The following is a 20452-nucleotide window of genomic DNA, read 5'->3' on the forward strand; positions in this document are numbered from 1 at the left end:
CAGTACATATCTTCAGTGTAACAACATGCAAAATTGATAATATTCAATGTTGTCAAGGAATGTGGTGGTACCTATCAAGATTTAAAAATTATTTTTATTGTGCATCTGGCAATTCTACTTATAGATCTCTGTTTTTGAGAATAAATGTACAGAAAGCAGGGTAAAGATTTTTATTGCAGCATTGTTTCTAATCATGAAAACTTGGAAACATTATATATGTTTATCTATAGGAATGTGCTTGAATGGATTATTGTACCTTCCATACTGTAGAATAATCTGCACAAGTTAAAGAAAAATGATGTGAATTTACAATGGTATGAAAAACCCTCCATGCTCATTAAGTATAAAAGTAAATTTCATAGCAATATAAGCAAATAATCCCATTTATGTAAGGAGTAAAAATTACACACATACACTTATATACACAAACACACATAATTGTATAAATACACATACATTAAGGAAGTTAACTAGAATAGATATACAATGAGTAGTTAATGGATGTTTCTTCTTTGTTAGAGAATAAGACTGGGGCGTGATGAGAACTTTGTGCAATCTATATGTTTTTTAAGTGTTATATGAGAAAATGTTGAAATATTTCTTGTGCAAACTTTTAACAAGCACTTAAAAACTGGCAAACACATTTTTTTATGTGGATATCATGTATGGGGTCCTCCTCATCCTCCTGTCTCTCAGAGTTGCAGTGTCCCAGTGCTCAGCTAGGAAAAATATTCTTTCTTAGCCAACTATTTTCTCAACATTATTTTCTAACTTTTTTTTTTGAGTTTTTCATTTCTGCTATCATACTTTAATTCCTCAATTTCCTATTTTTTAAAATAGCATCTAATTCTCTCCTCACTGATTTGATCTATTATATCACTGAGAATAATAACTTTTTTTAAAGGTTCTTTTTCCCTAGATAGTTTCTGTTTCTCCATCTTCCTTCATGCATATGGTTTTTCCCTTTATATATGGCAATTCTTGATGGCATGCTCAAAATTAGGGAGGGAGGGGAAAAAAGCCAAGCGGAAGCTCTAAACCTGTGCTGACTGGGTGGCTTGTCAGTCTCTGAGTTTCACTTTAAGGTATTTGGGGGAGGGGTCATTGCTTGGACAACCCTGATGTCTATATTTTCATGTCGTTTTTTTTTTTTTTTTTTAATCTGAGCATGTTCCACAGGGTGGTGTCTTCCCAGAAAAGTAAAGGTTTAGCTGCAAGCTTTCTGAGAGCAAACACTGGTTGGCGGCTGGGAGGAGAATGTGATTCCAGAGTCAGCATTCTGTAGACATGCCGTCATTTAACTCCTCTGATTTTGGTAAAGTCCAAAGGCTCTCACCAGTAGTCTCAGTTCAGAGTACCTATTTTACATTTGCTAGTGTTTTTACTTCCAAGTATTGTTGATTGTGGAATGAGGGGAGCAGGAGGGGTGGCTGTCTAGTGAATGGGGTAAGGGATCTACAGATGTGTCACCCAAGCGACTTAGCAACACTTATTTTAGCAGTCCCCTTTGTCCCATGAGCCAGAGATTTAATGCCAGTAGTTCTCAAGCCTTTTGAGGATTCTGCACTGTAAATCAAGGTGGACTGTCACCAGGATCCCCAACAAAATATATGAGTATATAGAAGAGTGACCTTCTAGACAAAGGCAGTTACACACATCCGGGCAGACATGTCCGCATGCCAGGGTGCATTGCTTGGCTGGAGAAATGTGGCCAGGATTTCAGCTCCAACTCAGCCCCTAGATTGGGTGCATTTATGCAGTGAACAAGCCACACACAGTTGCCCTATTTCTCAGCTTCCTTTATGACTGTTTTGTGTCCACCTAATTGGTTTCCTTGCATCCATTTTCCAGAAATGTGTTGCTATTGTCATTCCCCTGTTCTCTTTGTTCTTGTGGATTTATGTGTTCTTGGTAAGTGTCCTTTTTAATGTGATTTTAGCAGGGTTTGGGGAAGGAATAAAATTAAAAGAATGTATTTAATCCATTATTTGACTCAGGACCTTACTCCTTCTTTTAAACTACTGCATTTTTTCAGGTCTTTAAATTTCCTGTTTGTTCATCATTACATGGGAGGCATTTGTGTCTGTTTCATACTGGGAATTGATATGGGACCTGCCAAAATATGTCAAAAATATTTGAACATATATCAGGCCAAGATGAAGGAAGGAGGGAGAGGTTTATGCTTCTTGCTGTTAAAATGAATGCCCTTATGACCATTTTTGAAGGTGCCTATTTTGTTTAATTTTAGTCTTCATCTTATCTTTTAATATGAACATCCAATACATTTATACTTCTCGGTCATAATTGTATGTATAACTGCATGTTGTTGGCCTTGGTTTTGCTTTCTCTTTTTTATCTTCCTTCTCCATATTACTTTGCTCTCCATCTTGTGTTATGTATTCTCTATGCTTTATTTTCCTTAGATATTTTTTTGCTTATAAGAATGATTTTGGTATATGCACTAGTTTTAAATTCTACATTTAGTTGTTAATGTTGCATGTGCAACATTTATATGAACCTGGAATTTGCTTATACCACGATTTTCCTATTCTTTTTATTAGTTTCTCAATTAACTGGAATGTTTTTGATAAATATTTATAGGAAGGTTACATATGAGGTTTATTTCAGAATTGATTCATATGTGACCATTTTTCTGTTGCCATCTTTTGGCTCTATTGTTTTATAGAAGATGAAATCTGAAGCAAGTTTGATTTTCCCTCTATGGATGAGTTAGGTGGAAATTTTTTCCTATGCTGAAATAGAATTTTTAACTTATATGTGGGGTTCTTTTATATATGTGTATGTGTGAGTATCTGAATGGTTTGTTAAATTCTTTCTTTAATTTTGAAAATCAACATTTCACTACAATTTGTTGAGGTGTCTTTTGATCAATGCATGGAGTGGAAATACAGATGACCTTTTCTTTAAAGATTTTTTTATTTATTTGACAGAGAGAGAGAACGCAAGAAGGGGGAGTGGCAGGTGGAGGGAGAGGGAGAAGCAGGCTCCTCACTGATCAAGGAACATGATGTGGGGCTCAAACCCAGGACCCTGAGATCATGACCTGAGCTGAAGGCAGATGCTTAATGAATAAGTCACCCAGGTTCTCCAATACAGATGACCTTTTAAGAAAAAACTTTTATTATAATTATGTTCAGTTAGCCAACATACAGTACATAATTAGTTTTTGATGTAGTGTTCAACAATTCATTAGTTGCATATAACACCCAGTGCTCATCACACCATGTGTCCTCCTTAATAACCATCACCCGGTTATCCCATCCCCTATTCCCCCTCCCTCCTGTAACCCTCAGTTTGTTTCCTGGAGTCCAGAGTCTCTCATGGTTTGTCTCCCTCTCTGATTTCTTCCCATTCAGTTTTCCCTCCCTTCCCCTAAGGTCCTCTGCGCTATTCCTTACGTTTCACATACAAGTGAAACCATATGATAATTGTCTTTCTCTGCTTGACTTATTTCACTTAGCATAATCCCCTCCAGTTCCATCCATGTCAGTGCAAATGGTGGGTATTCATCGTTTCTGATGGGTGAGTAATATTCCATTGTATATATGAACCACATCATTTTATTTTTTTATTTTATTATTTTATTTTATTATTTTATTATGTTATGTTAATCACCATACAATGCATCATTAGTTTTTGATGTGTTGATCCATGATTCATTGTTTTTGTATAACACCCAGTGCTCCATGCAGTACATGCCCTCCTTAGTACCCATCACCAGGCTAACCTATCCCCCCAACCCCCTCCCCTCTAAAACCCTCAGTTTGTTTCTCAGAGTCCATAGTCTTTCATGGTTCATCTCTCCCTCTGATTGCCCCCACCTTCATTTTTCCCTTCCTTCTCCTAATGTCCTCTGGGCTATTCCTTATGTTCCACAAATAAGTGAAACCATATGATAATTGACTTTCTCTGCTTGACTTATTTCAAGCATAATCTCCTCCAGTCCCATCCATGTTGATGTAAAAGTTGGGTATTCATCCTTTCTGATGGCTGAGTAATATTCCATTGTATATATGGACCACATCTTCTTTATCCATTCATCTGTTGAAGGGCATCTTGGCTCTTTCCACAGTTTGGCTATTGCGGACATTGCGGCTATGAACATTGGGGTGCATATGGCCATTCTTTTCACTCCATCTGCGTCTTTAGGGTAAATACCCAGGAGTGCAATTCCGGGTCACAGGGTAGCTCTATTTTTAATTTTTTGAGGCACCTCCACACTGTTTTCCAAAGTGACTGTACTAACTTGCATTCCCACCAACAGTGTAAGAGGGTTCCCCTTTCTCCACAACCTCTCCAACATTTGTTGTTTCTTGCCTTGTCAGTTTAACCATTCTAAGTGGTGTAAGGTGGTATCTCAATGTGGTTTTGATTTGAATTTCCCTGACGGCTAATGATGATGAACATTTTTTTTCATGTGTCTGTTAGCCATTTCTATGTCTTCTTCAGAGAAGTGTCTGTTCATGTCTTCTGCCCATTTTTTGACTTGATTATTTGTTTTTTGGGTGTTGAGTTTGAGAAGTTCTTTATAGATCTTGGATACCAGCCCTTTATCTGTAGTGTCATTTGCAAATATCTTCTCCCATTCTGTGGGTTGCCTCTTTGTTTTGTTGACTGTTTCCTTTGCTGTGCAGAAGCTTTGTATCTTGATGAAGTCCCAAAAGTTCATTTTTGCTTTTGTTTCACTAGCTTTTGGAGATGTATTTTGAAAGAAGTTGCTGTGGGCGATGTCAAAGAGGTTATTGCCTATGTTCTCCTCTAGGATTTTGATGGATTCCTGTCTCATATTGAGGTCGTTCATCCATTTTGAGTTTATCTTTGTGTATGGTGTTAGAGAATGGTCGAGTTTCATTCTTCTGCATGTGGCTGTCCAATTTTCCCAGCACCATTTATTGAAGAGACTTTTTTCCATTGCATACTTTTTCCTGTGTTGTCGAAGATTATTTGACCATAGGATTGAGGGTCCATATCTGGGCTCTCTATTCTGTTCCATTGGTCTATATGTCCATTTTTGTGCCAGTACCATGCTGTCTTGGTGATCACTGCTTTGTAATATAGCTTGAAATTGGGCAACGTGATGCCCCCAACTTTGATTTTCTTTTTCAACATTTCCTTGGCGATTCGGGGTCTTTTCTGCTTCCATACAAATTTTAGGATTGTTTGCTCCAGCACTTTGAAAATTGTCATTGGAATTTTGGTTGGGATGGTATTGAAAGTATAGATTGCTCTGGGTAGCATAGACATTTTAACAATGTTTATTCTTCCAATCCATGAGCATGGAATGTTTTTCCATCTTCTTGTGTCTTCTTCAATTTCTTTCATGAGTGTTCTGTAGTTCCTAGAGTATAGATCTGTTACCTCTTTGGTTAGGTTTATTCCGAGGTATCTTATGGTTTTTGGTGCTATTATAAATGGAATTGTTTCTCTAATTTTCTACAGTTGCATTGTTAGTGTATAAGAAAGCAACTGATTTCTGTGCATTGATTTTGTATCCCGCCACATTACTGAATTGCTGTATGAGTTCTAGTAATTTGGGGGTGGAGTCTTTTGGGTTTTCCACATAAAGTATCATGTCATCTGTGAAGAGAGAGAGTTTGACTTCTTCTTTGCCAATTTGAATGCCTTTTATTTCTTTTTGTTGTCTGATTGCTGAGGCTAGGACTTCTAGTACTATATTGAATAGTGGCAAGAGTGGGCATCCCTGTTGTGTTCCTGACCTTAAGGGAAAAGCTCTCAGTTTTTCCCCATTGAGAATGATATTCACTGTGGGCTATTTATAGATGGCTTTTATGATATTGAGGTATGTATCCTCTATCCCTACACTGTGAAGAGTTTTAATCAAGAAAGTGTGCTATATTTTGTGAAACATATTCCTATATGTTGAAGAGTTTAAATCAGGAAAGAATGCTGTATTTTGTCAAATGCTTTTTCTGCATCAATTGAGAGGATCATAGATTTCTTGTCTTTCTTTTATTAATATGCTCTATCATGTAGATTGATTTCTGAATGTTGAACCACCCTTGCATCCCAGGAATAAATCCCACCTCGTCATGGTGAATAATCCTTTTAATGCACTGTTGGATCCTATTGAGTATTGAGTATTGAGTATCAATGTTTATCAGGGATATCGGTCTGTAGCAAATAAAACCTAAACCAAGCAGAAAGATAGAAATAATAAAGATTAGAGCAAAACTCAAAGAAATAGAAACCAGAAAAACAGTAGAACAGATCAATGAAACTAGAAGCTGGTTCTTTGAAAGAATTAATAAAATCAATAAACTTGGGCGCCTGGGTGGCTCAGTTGGTTAAGCGACTGCCTTCGGCTCAGGTCATGATCCTGGAGTCCCTGGATCGAGTCCCGCATCGGGCTCCCTGCTCGGCAGGGAGCCTGCTTCTCCCTCTGACCCTCCCCCGTCTCATGTGCTCTCTCTCTCATTCTGTCTCAAATAAATAAATAAAATCTTAAAAAAAAATAAAAAATAAAAAATAAATAAAATCAATAAACTTTTGGCCAGACTTATCCAAAAGAAAAGAGAAAGTACCTAAATCAATAAAATCATGAATGAAAGGGGAGAGATCATGACTAATACCAGGGAAATAGAAACAATTATTAGAAATTATTCCCAGCAACTATATGCCAGAAATTAAGCAATCTGGAAGAAATGGTAGCCTTCCTGGAAACTTATAAACTACCAAGACAGAAACAGAAAGAAATAGACAATCTGAACAGGCCAATAACCAGTAAGGAAATTGAAGCAGTAATCAAAAACCTCCCCCAAAACAAGAGTCCAGGGCCAGTTGGCTTCCCAGGGAAATTCTACCAAACATTTAAAGGAGAAATAATACCTATTCTTCTGAAGCCGTTTCAAAAAATAGAAACAGAAGGAAAACTTCCAAACTCATTCTATGAAGCCAGCATTACCCTGACCCCAAAACCAGACAAAGACCCCATCAAAAAGAATTACAGACCGATATCCCTGATAAACATTGATACTCAATACTCAATACTCAATAGGATCCAACAGTACATTAAAAGGATTATTCACCATGACCAGGTGGGATTTATTCCTGGGATGCGAGGGTGGTTCAACATTCAGAATTAGGTGTAAGGTTAGCTTGTGCATTTGGCATTTTTCTAATTTTTTGAGAGAGGCTTGGATGGCTATGTATTTCCCTCTTAGGACCACCTTTGCAGTATCCCATAGGTTTTGAACCGATGTGAATTCATTCTCATTAATTTCAAAAAATTGTTTAAGTTCTTTTTTAATTTCCTGGTTGACCCAGTCATTCTTTAGCAGGATGCTCTTTAACTTCCCAGTGTTTGAGTTCCTTCAAATTTCTTCTTGTGGTTGAGTTCCAGTTTCAAAGCATTGTGGTCTGAAAATATGCAGGGAATAATCTCAATCTTTTGGTATTGGTTGAGACCTGATTTGTGACCCAGTATGTGGTCTATTCTGGAGAAAGTTCCATGGACTTGAGAAGAATGAGTATTCTGTTGTTTTAAGGTGGAAAGTTCTGTATATATCTACGAAGTCCATCAGGTCCAATGTGTCATTCAAAGCTCTTGTTTCTCTGTTGATCTTCTACTTAGATGATTTTTTTTAAAGATTTTATTTATTTATTTGACAGAGAGAGACACAGCGAGAGAGGGAACACAAGCAAGGGGAGTAGGAGAGAGAGAAGCAGGCTTCCGGCGGAGCAGGGAGCCCGATGCGGGGCTCGATCCCAGGATCCTGGGATCGTGACTTGAGCAGAAGGCAGACGCTTAACGACTGAGCCACCCAGGCGCCCCATCTTCTACCTAGATGATTTGTCCATTGCTGTGAGTGGAGTGTTGAAGTCTCCTACTATTAATGTATTATTATCAATATGTTTCTTTATTTTACTTATGGTTTATATAATTGGCTGCTCCCATGTTGGGGGCATAGATATTTACAATTTTTAGATCTCCTTATTGGATAGACCCTTTAAATATGATACAGTGTCCCTCTATATCTCTTACTACTTACTACTGTCTTTGGTTTAAATCTAATTTGTCTGATATGAGGATTGCTACCCCATCTTTCTTTTGAGGTCCATTAGTGTGGTAAATCATTCTCCATCCCCTCACTTTCAATCTGGAGGTATCTTTAGGTTCAACATGAGTCTCTTGTAGACAGCATGTGGATGGGTCCTGCTTTTTTATCCAATCTGAAACCCCATGTCTTTTCATGGGAGCATTCAGCCTATTTACATTCAGAGTAAGTATTGAAAGATATGAATTTAGTGCCATTTTATTGCCTGTAAAGTCCGTTTCTGTAGATTTTCTCTGTTTCTGTCTATGTGATTCTTGCGGTTTCTCTTTACTTACAGAATCCCCCTTAATATTTCTTGCAGGGCTGGCTTGGTGGTCACATATTCTTTCAGTTTCTGCCTGTCTGGGAAGCTCTTTATCTCTCCTTCCATTCTGAATGACAACCTTGCAGGATAAAGTATTCTTGGCTGATGTTCTCATTTAGTCCCCTAAGTATGTCTTGCCAGCCCTTTCTGGCTTGCCAGGTTTCTGTGAACAGGTCTGATGTTATTCTGATGTTCCTTCCTCCAAATATAAGGAACCTCCTCTCCCTGGCTACTCTCAGGATAGTTTCTTTGGCTATAAAATCTGCAAGCTTCACTGTTATATGTTGGGTGCTGATCTATTTTTATTGATTTTGGGAGGGGGTCCTCTCTGCCTTTTGAACTTGAATGCTTGTTTCCTTCCCCAGATTAGGGGAGTTTTCAGCTATGATTTGCTCCAATATACCTTCTAGCCCTCTCTCTCCACCCCCTTGGGGATTCCAATAATTCTGACATTGGAACGTTTGATGGCATCATTAATCTCTCCAATCCTTTTCTCATGTGCTACTAGCAGCCTATCTCTGTTTTCCTCAACTTCCTTTCCATCAGCTTATCTTCTATATCACTGATTCTTTCCTCTGCCTCATTTCCCCAGGCTGTTAGAGTATCCAGTTTAGACTGCATCTCATTCATAGCATTTTTTTAGTTCGGCCTGATTAGATCTCATTTCTGCTCTTAGAGATTCTATATTTTCACTAATACTTTTTTTTAAGCCTAGGTATTGGCTTTATGATTGCTATTCTGAATTCTATCTCTGACATCTTGCTTATATCCATATCCATTAGTTCTGTGGCAGAGGACATTTTCTTTGGTTCTTTTCTTCGTTGAGAGTTCCTCCTCCTAGCCATTCTTTCAAGGGATGGTTGAGTGAATGAGCAGAGTCCAAAACACCAACCACAATCCAAGCAAGATGCACCCTAGCAAAATTCAGAGTGGTCAGAAGCCACCACAGAAAAACAAAGCCAAAATGAAATGCAAGAATAAAATTTAAAAATTAAAATTAAAAAAAAAGGAAAAAAAGGGGAAGGGGAAAGGGGACTATACTCTCTCTGTGTGGACAATGCAGGGTGTTCCAGTTGTTCCTGGCTGTATTTTGGTCTGTGTGTTAGAGGACAATACATTCTAAAATTACAAGGGAAGTAAAACTTTATATATATATGTAAAACATATACATATATATGTAAATTGAATAGAGTGAAAAAAAGGATTAAAATGAAGCATATATCTATAAAAAATATAAGTATGAAAAAATACAAGTTAAAAAGTGACTGAAATATAAGTTGATATACTAAACATCTAGTTGAGGAAAAACTAAAAAGAAAAAAAAAAACAGAGAAAAAGCATAAAAAAAAGAGAAAGTAAAGGGGAATTTTATCTGAAAAATAAACAAGTTGTGAGGTCACACCTGGAGCTCAATATACTATTTTCCCCTGGCGCTGGGATTTTACAGTCTCGTGGGATCCATAGGGTTGTCATCCAATTGTTCTTATAACCTGTTTTCTGGGGGAGGGGCCTGCTGGCTGTTTCTCAGGTAACCCTGCCTGGGCGGAGTTGCCCCGCCCCCTGTCAGGGGGGTGGGCTCAGTGGAAGCTGGTTCTCTTGTGTTGCTTTTGTTCCCTGGAGGCTTTCCATGCGTCTTCAGAGGATCAGAGCAAAAGTGGCCACACCCAAACCTCTGGCCCAGAGCAGAAAGATCACAGTCTGCCCTCTTTAATAAACCCTCTAGGACAAACAGTCTCCACTTCTGTATGCACCAAAAAATGCAGCCTCCTCGGGTGGGTGCCCACTGCAACTTTCTCAGAGGTAGTCTCAGCGTCCAGGAGTGCCACTGCCTTTTTCGATTCTAAAAGCGTGTTTGGCTGTGGGCTCGTTCACACACCCAAAGCCCCTGGATCATGTCTGGGTGCTCCTGTAATGTCCTTTTGCAGGCCGATACCCGCCCTACGAGTTTTGGCCCATTCACTGGCGCAGGCTCTACATTTTTTCAGGCTGCTCAGGAAAAGAGCAATTATCAACCAGCTCCCAGGTTATGGTGATCTGAACTGAGAGTCCCTTCCTGGGCTCAGTGACCATAACCTGCTTCCTGGCTCCATTGCTCGGGCCCTCAACTGGTTCGGGCTCCCCCTTTTGCTCTGTGGTTCCTTGTATCCTGAGACCACAGTGCTCTACCTAGAATTCTGCTTTTTCATTTCCAAAGCGTCTTTCAGAGAGGGATGTCTCTCACTAGAGAGATTTCTGGAGGTTCTAATTTTGCACTCTGGTGTTGTATCCCTTTCCAGGAGCCAGCTTATAGAGGCTCCCTCCCCCTTCTGTTTATTTTCTGATATCTCCCCACAGATTCAGGACTCTGCATGTCCTACCTTGCAAAAAGCAGTCACTTTTCTGTTCGTAGAGATCCAGATATATATTCTTACATCTCAGGCTGATTTTGTGGGTGTTCAAAATGGTTTCATAGATATCCAGCTAAATTCAGGGAACCAGTTGAAACAGGGTCCCCTACTCCTCTGTCATCTTGCTTCCCTCCTTAAGAAAAATTTAAAAGGTGCTCAGTCCTAGGGTAATTGGGGGAAGCCAAGTTAAAAGTATAACAAGGTACTTTATTTAGATTGTCAGGCATTTTTAAAACTTCTTGATTGAAGTATAATGTATGCATATATCTTGATTGTACAGCCTGAATAACTGCCACAAACTGAACCACAGTTCATAACCAGTAGCCAGGTCCAGAGCAGACCCTTGCCAGCTCCCTGGAATCCCCACTTGAACCCTATCCAATTACTCCCCTCCACAAAGCAACTGACTTCTAACAGCCTACATGAAATCTGAGTTTGCAAACAATATAAAGTTTGGTGACATCAAGCAATTGCAAAATTGGAGGGAAAGTTCTCACCTTCATTACTGGGGAGAATGCAAATTTAGGCAGACGTTTACAGAGCAGTTAGATAACACCCATGTTCCATCCTTTTCCATCATTCATTTCTGACTCTCCTTGACCTTTTTAATACAGGTTGATTTGTGTTTCCTTTTGCCTAATTATGATTCAGCCAACCAACATTTGCTATTGTACTTTCTGATAAAAGAAGCTTGCTCTGAGAAATGACTGTTAATGTTGACCTATGGTGCCTCTCATGTTCAATTCTGAGCTGCCTGCCAAATGTACCTGGCTCAAAATATCTTTCTCAATGCTGCCCTGCCCTTTCAGTCATTCCCAATTCCATTTATTATTTCCCTGATGAAAATTGAAATTTCTGCCAATTGCAAGTGTACTTAAAGCTCCCCATGAAAGGAATAGAATGGAAATGATATCTATGGAGCATGTCCTCCAGCATCTAACACAGAGTTGTGTTGTCAAAATGTGTTTCATTCCTTTTCCTTTTGTTTCAAAAGCTTCACTTACCCTCCAAACAGCTCTGAACATCATGAAAAGCCAGACTGGGGTACTTGCACAAAGGATAAGAATCCTTTTCTCTTTCAGAGAAATGTTCGTTGGTGGGCCAAAGTTTTTAAATAATATTTTTGCTTATTTTTGGACGGTGATAAAAATACAATCTGTGCAATTATAATTTTTTACAGATTAATTATATTAAGGTATTTCCAATTAGTAAAATCCTTGTGGTGTGTCATACTCAGATAAGCAAAGTGGAAGGGACTGAGAGCAAGCAACATGAAGCATGTAGACATGACACAGTGTGCATCACATACAAAGGCAGGGGAATAACTGTCCAGAGTCGATGTCAGAACCACTCCCACTGCAGGGCCTGCTGGGCTACACCAGGTATTTCAGTGTGGTGGCATTTAGCTAGATTCTCCCCATTTCCATATTGCTCTGGTATGGCTTCCTGTAACTCATTGTGGCTTAATTTGTCTGACTTACCCCAAATTACACCACAATGCCCTAGAAAATATTTATTCTGATAGTGGCCTAATTTCCTTGGGTCTAGAGAAATAGGCAAGAAGGCTGAGAAATTGACACATTCCTTCCAAAATGAGCTGCTGAAAATTTTAAAGAAATAGTTGTAAATTCCATGAAATCATTATTGGTAGTTTATAGACACCAAAATAAAATGCTATCCTGAATTCAGAGAAGATTCTTTTCTCTCTATAGTTTAAGTGAACACTCTAAACTTTCATGCAAGGATATGTATTTGAGCTCTTTTTTTCCCTAATTGAAAGGGATTTGCACTAAACTCCTTCATCTGCCCCTTGTTCCCACATAGCCAGTGGCACAGAGCTTTTAATTTATTTAACTTGTTTATTTATTTATTACCAAAAATGTAGAGAATATTCTGCAAATAAACAGCCTTTTCAAAGACTGCATCTTTAATCATGATCTCATTAGTACTCCTGCCCCTTGGAGACAACCAACATCTTGGAAGGATACAAAGCTTTTTACATTTAGCCACAGACAAACCCCCAGTCTTTGAGTTTCACCAGCATCATGAATGTCAGTTTAATACCTTTTTGCCCCTTGATCTTCTGAACCTCTCAAACACTGTTTGTATAACTATGCGGAGAGTAATAGGAGTCTATGACTAATTAGAACTTGAGGGAAATGGGGAGCCCAACTTGGAGACAACTGTTCTTTTTCTAACATCTCTTTCCTGTCCCCCAATCATAGCCATGCCCTGCAGGTCTATTCAAGGTCATCTGCTTGTCTCTCACTGTACTTGTCTCTCACTCTACAAAGACCTTGTTCACTTTCTTGTCTTCTTTGGAAGGGGTTCAGGAAATGCCACCCCAAAATGTGCCACTTTGGATTGATGACTTTGAACTGAAGACACTTGAAAAACAGTAAATGCAAAGAGAAGCTTTCTATCTTTGAGCTCCCTTATCTACCTAAAGACAGGTCCTCTAAAAGGAACTCAATTGTTATAAATCCCCTTCCCAGAAGTTTCATCAACCAGGAAGATGGACTCATCACAGCAGAGGAGGCTAGAAGTCGACAGCACACCCAAAAACACTTGGTAACACATTATCACAATTCCCATCTCTTCTTTTAAGGGCCCATTCATCTGTCCTAAAAATCACTTACTCTCCAAATTGTCTAAATACCCTCTCCTAGTCTCCTATTAAGATGGGTATACAGTCTACAGCCATACCGCCCTGAACGCGCCCGATCTCGTCTGATCTCGGAAGCTAAGCAGGGTCGGGCCTGGTTAGTACTTGGATGGGAGACCGCATGGGAATACCGGGTGCTGTAGGCTTTTTCCTTGAGGGGGGCAGAGCAAGATGGCGGAGGAGTAGGAGACCTGGATTTCGTCTCCTCTCAGGAATTCAGCTGGATAGGGATCAAACCATTCTGAACACCTACAAACCCAACAGGAGATCGAAGAAAGGAATAGCAACAACTCTCTCATCAGAAAAGCGACCACTTTCTGGAAGGTAGGACGTGCGGAGAAGTGAATCCGAGGCGATATTCGGGAGGATAGACGGCGGGGGAGGGGCCTCCGTCGGCCGCTTATGGCAAGTGATAGAGCCGCGGAGCACAAAATCGGAACTTTTAAAAGTCTGCTCCGCCGAGGGACGTCACTCTGGTGGCAAAGCGGGGGGTGGAACCCTCCGGGACAGTGTGGTCTCAGGACCCTCGGGGTCACAGAAAGACTGGGGGTGCCTGAGGGCGGCAGAGCTCCCAGGTATCGGAGCGGGGAAGCCGGCTGCAGAAGCGGAGCCCAGGCGCGGGCTCTCAGCTCGGGGTGGCCATAAACCGTGATCCGCGGCCCAGTCGGGCCCCTGCTCCTCCAGCAGGGACCCAACAAGCGGCAGATCCGGGGAGACTCCCCTTCCTCCCCCTGGAGGAGCCGCGCGGGAGGGCACCGCAGGGATCTGCTGGGTTTGGAGACTCCACCCGGGGTCGGGTGCCAGAGACAGAAACGCGCGGTCACAGGCCGGGTGAGCACGGAGTGCGGCCGGAGACCAGGGAGACGGGAGTGACTGGCGGCTTTTCTCTGGGGGCTCAATGAGGAGTGGGGCCCCGAGTTCTCGGCTCCTCCGGGGCGGAGATTGGGAGGCCGCCATTTTCACTCTCCACCTCCAAAGCTGGACGGAAAGCTCGCAGGGAATAAAAGCCCCCGAGAGCAAACCCGAGCAGATTACTTAGCCCAGACCGGGCAAGGGCGGGGCAATTCTGCCTCCGGCAAATACATTTGGGAACCACAGCAACAGGGTAGGGGAATATAGCACATAGAATTCATGGCTTTTTCCCCGTGATTCTTTAGGTCTTCAAACTTAATTTTTTTTAACTTTCTTTTTCTTTCTTTTTTTTTTGAATTTTTCTTTTTCCTTTTTCAACCAACATCTTATCAATCCCCTTTTTAAAAAATCTTCTTTATTTTTCATTTTTAGACTCATATTCTATCCCTTCATAGTAGTTAACCTTATTTTTGGTATATATATATAAGTTGTTCTCTTTTTAAAAATTTTGGGATACAGTTTCTTCTAACAGACCAAAATATACCCTAAATCTCTAGTGTATGGCTTTGTTCTAGTCTCCTGCCTGATCACATACTTTCCCTTTTTTTTAATCCTCTTCCTTCATTTTTCAACCAACTTCTTATCAATTCCTTTTATAAAATCTTTTATAATTTTCATCTTTACAGTCATATTCCATCCCTTCATCATATTTACCCTTATTTTTGTACATATATAAGTTTTTCTTTCGTTAAAATTTTGGGAGGCACTTTCTTCGAGCAGACCAAAATACGCCCAAAATCTAGTGTGTGTCACTGATCTATGCACCAGCCTGATCATATTTGATCATATTCTGTTTTTGTTTGTTTGTTTGTTTTTATCTTTTTCTTTCTTTCCCTTTCTTTTCCCCCAGTTTCAGGTCTCTTCTAATTTGTTTAGTGTATATTTTTCTGGTTAGCATTTTGTTCTCTCATTCATCTATTCTCCTCTGGACAAAATGACAAGATGGAAAAAATCACCTCAACAAAAAGAACAAGTGGCAGTACTGACTGCCAGGGACCTAATCAATATGGACATTAGTAAGATGTTGGAACTAGAGTTCAGAATGACGATTTTAAAGATACTAGCTGGGCTTGAAAAAGCATGGAAGTTATTAGAGAAACCCTTTCTGGAGAAATAAAAGAACTAAAATCTAACCAAGTCAAAATCAAAAAGGCTATTAATGAGGTGCAATAAAAAATGGAGGCTCTAGGGGGAGGAGCAAGATGGTGGAGGAGTAGGAGACCTGGATTTTGTTTGGTCCCAGGAATTCAGCTGGATAGGGATCAAACCATTCTGAACACCTACAAACTCAACAGGAGATTGAAGAAAAGAATAGCAACAACTCTCTGAACAAAAAAGCGAGCACTTTCTGGAAGGTAGGATGTGCAGAGAAGTGAATCCGAGGCGATATTTGGGAGGATAGATGGTGGGGCAGGGGGCCTCCGTCTGCCACTTCTGTTAAGTGATAGTGACCCGGAGCACAAAATCGGAACTTTTAGAAGTCAGCTCCACTGAGGGATGTCACTCCAGTGGCTCAGCAGGGGGTGGAAACCTCACGGGACCATGTGGTCTCAGGACCCTCAGGGTCACAGAAAGACTGGGTTGCCTGAGTGTGGCAGAGCTCCCAGGTATCGGAGTGAGGAAGCTGGCTGCAGAGATGGAGCGGAGGCGTGGGCTTCCAGCTTGGGGTTGCCATAAACCATGATCCGGGACACAGTCGGGCCACTGCTCTTCCAGCAGGGACCCAACAAGCAGCAGATCCAGGGAGACTCCCCTTTCTGCCCCGGGGAGGAGCGGCATGGGAGCACATCGCAGGGATCTGCTGGGTTTGGAGACTCCACACGAGGTCAGGTGCCAGAGATAGAAATGCTCAGTCACAGGCCGGGTGAGCACGGAGTGCGGCTGGAGACCGGGGAGATGGGAGTGATTGACTGCTTTTCTCTGGGGCTCACTGAGGAGTGGGGCCCCGAGTTCTCGGCTCCTCTGGGAACAAAATCTCCAGAGAACAAACCAGAGAAGATTACTTAGCCCAGATCTGGCAAGGGCAGAGCAATTCCACCTCCAGCAAAGACATTTGGGAACCACAGCAACAGGCCCCTCCCCCAGAAGATCAGTAAGAACAGCAAGCCAAGACCAAGTTTACCGATCAATGAGAATGGCAGAACTCCAGTGCTAGGGGAATACTGCACATAGAATTCATGGCCTTTTTACCATGATTCTGTAGTCTTTCAATGTTAATTTTTTTTTTTAACTGTCCTTTTCTGGCAGGCCAGAAAGGACTGGCATGATATCTTCAGAGCACTAAATGAGAAAAATATGCAGCCAAGAAAAGTATATCCAGCTAGGCTGTCATCGAAAATAGAAGGAGAGATAAAAAGCCTCTAGGACAAACAAAAACTAAAGGAATTTGCAAACACGAAACCAGCCCTACAAGAAATATTGAAAGGGGTCCTCTAAGCAAAGAAAGAACCTAAAGGTAACATAAACCAGAAAGGAACAGAGACAATATACAGTAACAGTCACCTTACAGGCAATACAATGGCACTAAATTCCTATCTTTCAAGAGTTACCCTGAATGTAAATGGGCTAAATGCCCCAGTCAAAAGACACAGGCTATCAGATTGGATAAAAAACAAGACCCATCGATATGCTGTCTGCAAGAGACTCATTTTAGACCCAATGACACCCCCAGATTGAAAGTGTGGGGGTGGAAAACAATTTATCATGCTAATGGACACCAAAAGAAAGCTGGGGTGGCAACCTTATATCAGACAAATTAGATTTTAAACCAAAGACTATAATAAGAGATGAGGGGGGACACTATATCCTACTTAAAGGCTCTATCCAACAAGAAGATCTAACAATTATAAATATCCATGCCCCTTAAATGGGAGCAGCCACTTATATAAGCCAATTAATAACAAAAGGAAAGAAACACATCAACAACAATACAATAATAGTGGGGGACTTTAACATCCCCTCACTGAAATGGACAGATCATCTAAGCAGAAGATTAACAAGGAAATAAAGACTTTAAATGACACACTGGACCAAATGGACTTCACAGACATATTCAGAACATTGCATCCCAAAGCAACAGAATACACATTCTTCTCTAGTGCCCATGGAACATTCTCCAGAATAGATCACATCCTAGGTCATAAATCAGGTCTCAACTGGTACCAAAAGATTGGGATCATTCCCTGCCTATTTTCAGACCACAATGCTTTGAAACTAGAACTCAATCACAAGAGGAAAGCCGGAAAGAACTCAAATACATGGAGGCTAAAGAGCATCCTACTGAAGAATGAATGGGTCAACCAGGAAATTAAAGAAGAACTAAATAAATACATGGAAACCAATGAAAATGAAAACACAACTGTTCAAAATCTTTGGGATGCAGCAAAGGCAGTCCTAAGAGGAAAGTATATAGCAATACAAGACTTTCTCAAGAAACAAGAAAGGTCTCAAGTACACAACCTAACCCTCCACCTAAAGGAGCTGGAGAAAGAACAGCAAATAAAGCCTAAACCCAGCAGGAGAAGAGAAATAATAAAGATCAGAGCAGAAATCAATGAAATAGACACCAAAAGAACAGTAGAACAGATCAACGAAACTAGGAGCTGGTTCTTTGAAAGAATTAACAAGATTGATAAACCCCTGGCCAGACTTATCAAAAAGAAAAGAGAAATGACCCAAATAAATAAAATCATGAACGAAAGAGGAGAGATCACAACCAACACCAAAGAAATACAAACAATTATAAGAATATATTATGAGCAACTCTATGCCAGCAAATTATGTAATCTGGAAGAAATGGATGCATTCCTAGAGATGTATCAACTACCAAAACTGAGCCAGGAAGAAATAGATACCCTGAACAGACCTATCACCACTAAGGAAATTGAAGCAGTCATCAAAAATCTCCCAATAAACAAGAGCCCAGGGCCAGATGGCTTCCCAGGGGAATTCTACCAAAGATTTAAAGAAGAATTAATACCTATTCTTCTGAAACTGTTCCAAAAAATAGAAATGGAAGGAAAACTTCCAAACTCGTTTTATGAGGCCAGCATTACCTTGATCCCCAAACCAGATAAAGACACCATCAAAAAGAATTACAGACCAATATCCTTGATGAACATGGATGCAAAAATTCTCACCAAAATACGAGCCAATAGGATCCAACAGTACATTAAAAGGATTATTCACCACGACCAAGTGGGATTTATTCCTGGGCTGCAAGGTTGGTTCGCCATCTGCAAATCAACCAATGTGATACACTACATTAATAAAAGAAAGAACAAGAACCATATGATCCTCTCAATAGATGCAGAAAAAGCATTTGACAAAGTACAGCATCCTTTCTTGATCAAAACTCTTCAGAGTATAGGCATAGAGGGTACAAAGCTCAATATCATAAAAGCCATCTATGAAAAACCCACAGCGAATATCATTCTCAATGGGGAAAAACTGAGAGCTTTCCCCCTAAGGTCAGGAACATGACAGGGATGTCCACTATCACCACTGCTATTCAACATAGTATTAGAAGTCCTAGCCACAGCAATCAGACAACAAAAAGAAATAAAAGGCATCCGAATCAGCAAAGAAGTCAAACTCTCACTCTTTGCAGATGATATGATACTTTATGTGGAAAACCCAAAAGACTCCACCCCAAAACTGCTAGAACTCATACAGGAATTCAGGCAAGTGGCAGGATATAAAATCAATGCACAGAAATCGGTGACATATCTATACACCAACAATAAGACAGAAGAAAGAGAAATTAAGGAGTCGATGCCATTTACAATTGCACCCTAAACCATAAGATACCTAGGAATAAATCCAACCAGAGAGACAAAGGATCTGTACTCAGAAAACTATAAAATACTCATGAAAGAAATTGAGGAAGACACAACGAAATGGAAAAACGTTCCATGCTCATGGATTGGAAGAACAAATATTGTGAAGATGTCAATGCTACCTAGAGCAATCTACACATTTAATGCAATCCCCATCAAAATACCATCCACTATTTTCAAAGAAATGGAGCAAATAATCCTAAAATTTGTATGGAACCAGAAAAGACCCCGCATAGCCAGAGGAATGTTGAAAAAGAAAAGCAAAGCTGGCAGCATCACAATTCTGGACTTCCAGCTCTATTACAAAGCTGTCATCATCAAGACAGCCTGGTACTGGCACAAAACAGACACATAGATCAATGGAACAGAATAGAGAGCCCAGAAATGGACCCTCAACTCTATGGTCAACTCATCTTTGACAAAGCAGGAAAGAATGTCCAATGGAAAAAAGACAGTCTCTTCAACAAATGGTGTTGGGAAAATTGGACAGCCACGTGCAGAAGAATGAAACTGGACCATTTCCTTATACCACACACAAAAATAGACTCCAAATGGTTGAAAGACCTCAATGTGAGACAGGAGTCCATCAACATCCTAAAGGAGAACACAGGCAGCAACCTCTTCGACCTCAGCCACAGCAACTTCTTCCTAGAAACATCACCAAAGGCAAGGGAAGCAAGGGCAAAAATGAACTATTGGGACTTCATCAAGATAAAAAGCTTTTTCACAGCAAAAGAAACAGTCAACAAAACCAAAAGACAACTGACAGAATGGGAGAAGATATTTGCAAATGACATATCGGATAAAGGGCTCGTGTCCAAAATCTATAAAGAACTTCTTAAACTCAACACCCAAAGAACAAATGATCCAATCAAGAAATGGGCAGAAGAGATGAACAGACATTTTTCCAAGGAAGACATCCAAATGGCCAACAGACACATGAAAAAGTGCTCAACATTGCTCAGCATCAGGGAAATCCAAATCAAAACCTCAATGAGATACTACCTCACACCAGTCAGATTGGCAAAAATGAACAAGTGAGGAAAAAACAGATGTTGGCAGGGATGCGGAGAAAGGGGAACCCTCCTACACTGTTGGTGGTAATGCAAACTGGTGCAGCCACTCTGAAAAACGGTATGGAAGTTCCTCAAAAAGTTGAAAATAGAGCTACCATACAACCCACTAGTTGCATTACTAGGTATTTACCCCAAAGATACAAATGTAGGGATCCGAAGAGGTACGTGCACACC

At 40.4% G+C, this 20452-nt stretch overlaps 1 non-coding gene across 1 annotated transcript; it reads left to right on the forward strand.

Moving 5' to 3' along the window:
- The first annotated feature begins 13479 nt into the window (after positions 1 to 13479).
- Positions 13480 to 13598, forward strand: LOC118024601. The gene has a single exon (XR_004683144.1). It is a non-coding gene; the product is annotated as a 5S ribosomal RNA (ribosomal RNA).
- Positions 13599 to 20452: the final 6854 nt, after the last annotated feature.

The sequence above is a fragment of the Mirounga leonina genome, unplaced genomic scaffold (genome assembly GCF_011800145.1).
Source record: "Mirounga leonina isolate KUSES-001 unplaced genomic scaffold, KU_Mleo_1.0 Mir_199, whole genome shotgun sequence".
Taxonomy (NCBI): Eukaryota; Metazoa; Chordata; class Mammalia; order Carnivora; family Phocidae; genus Mirounga; species Mirounga leonina.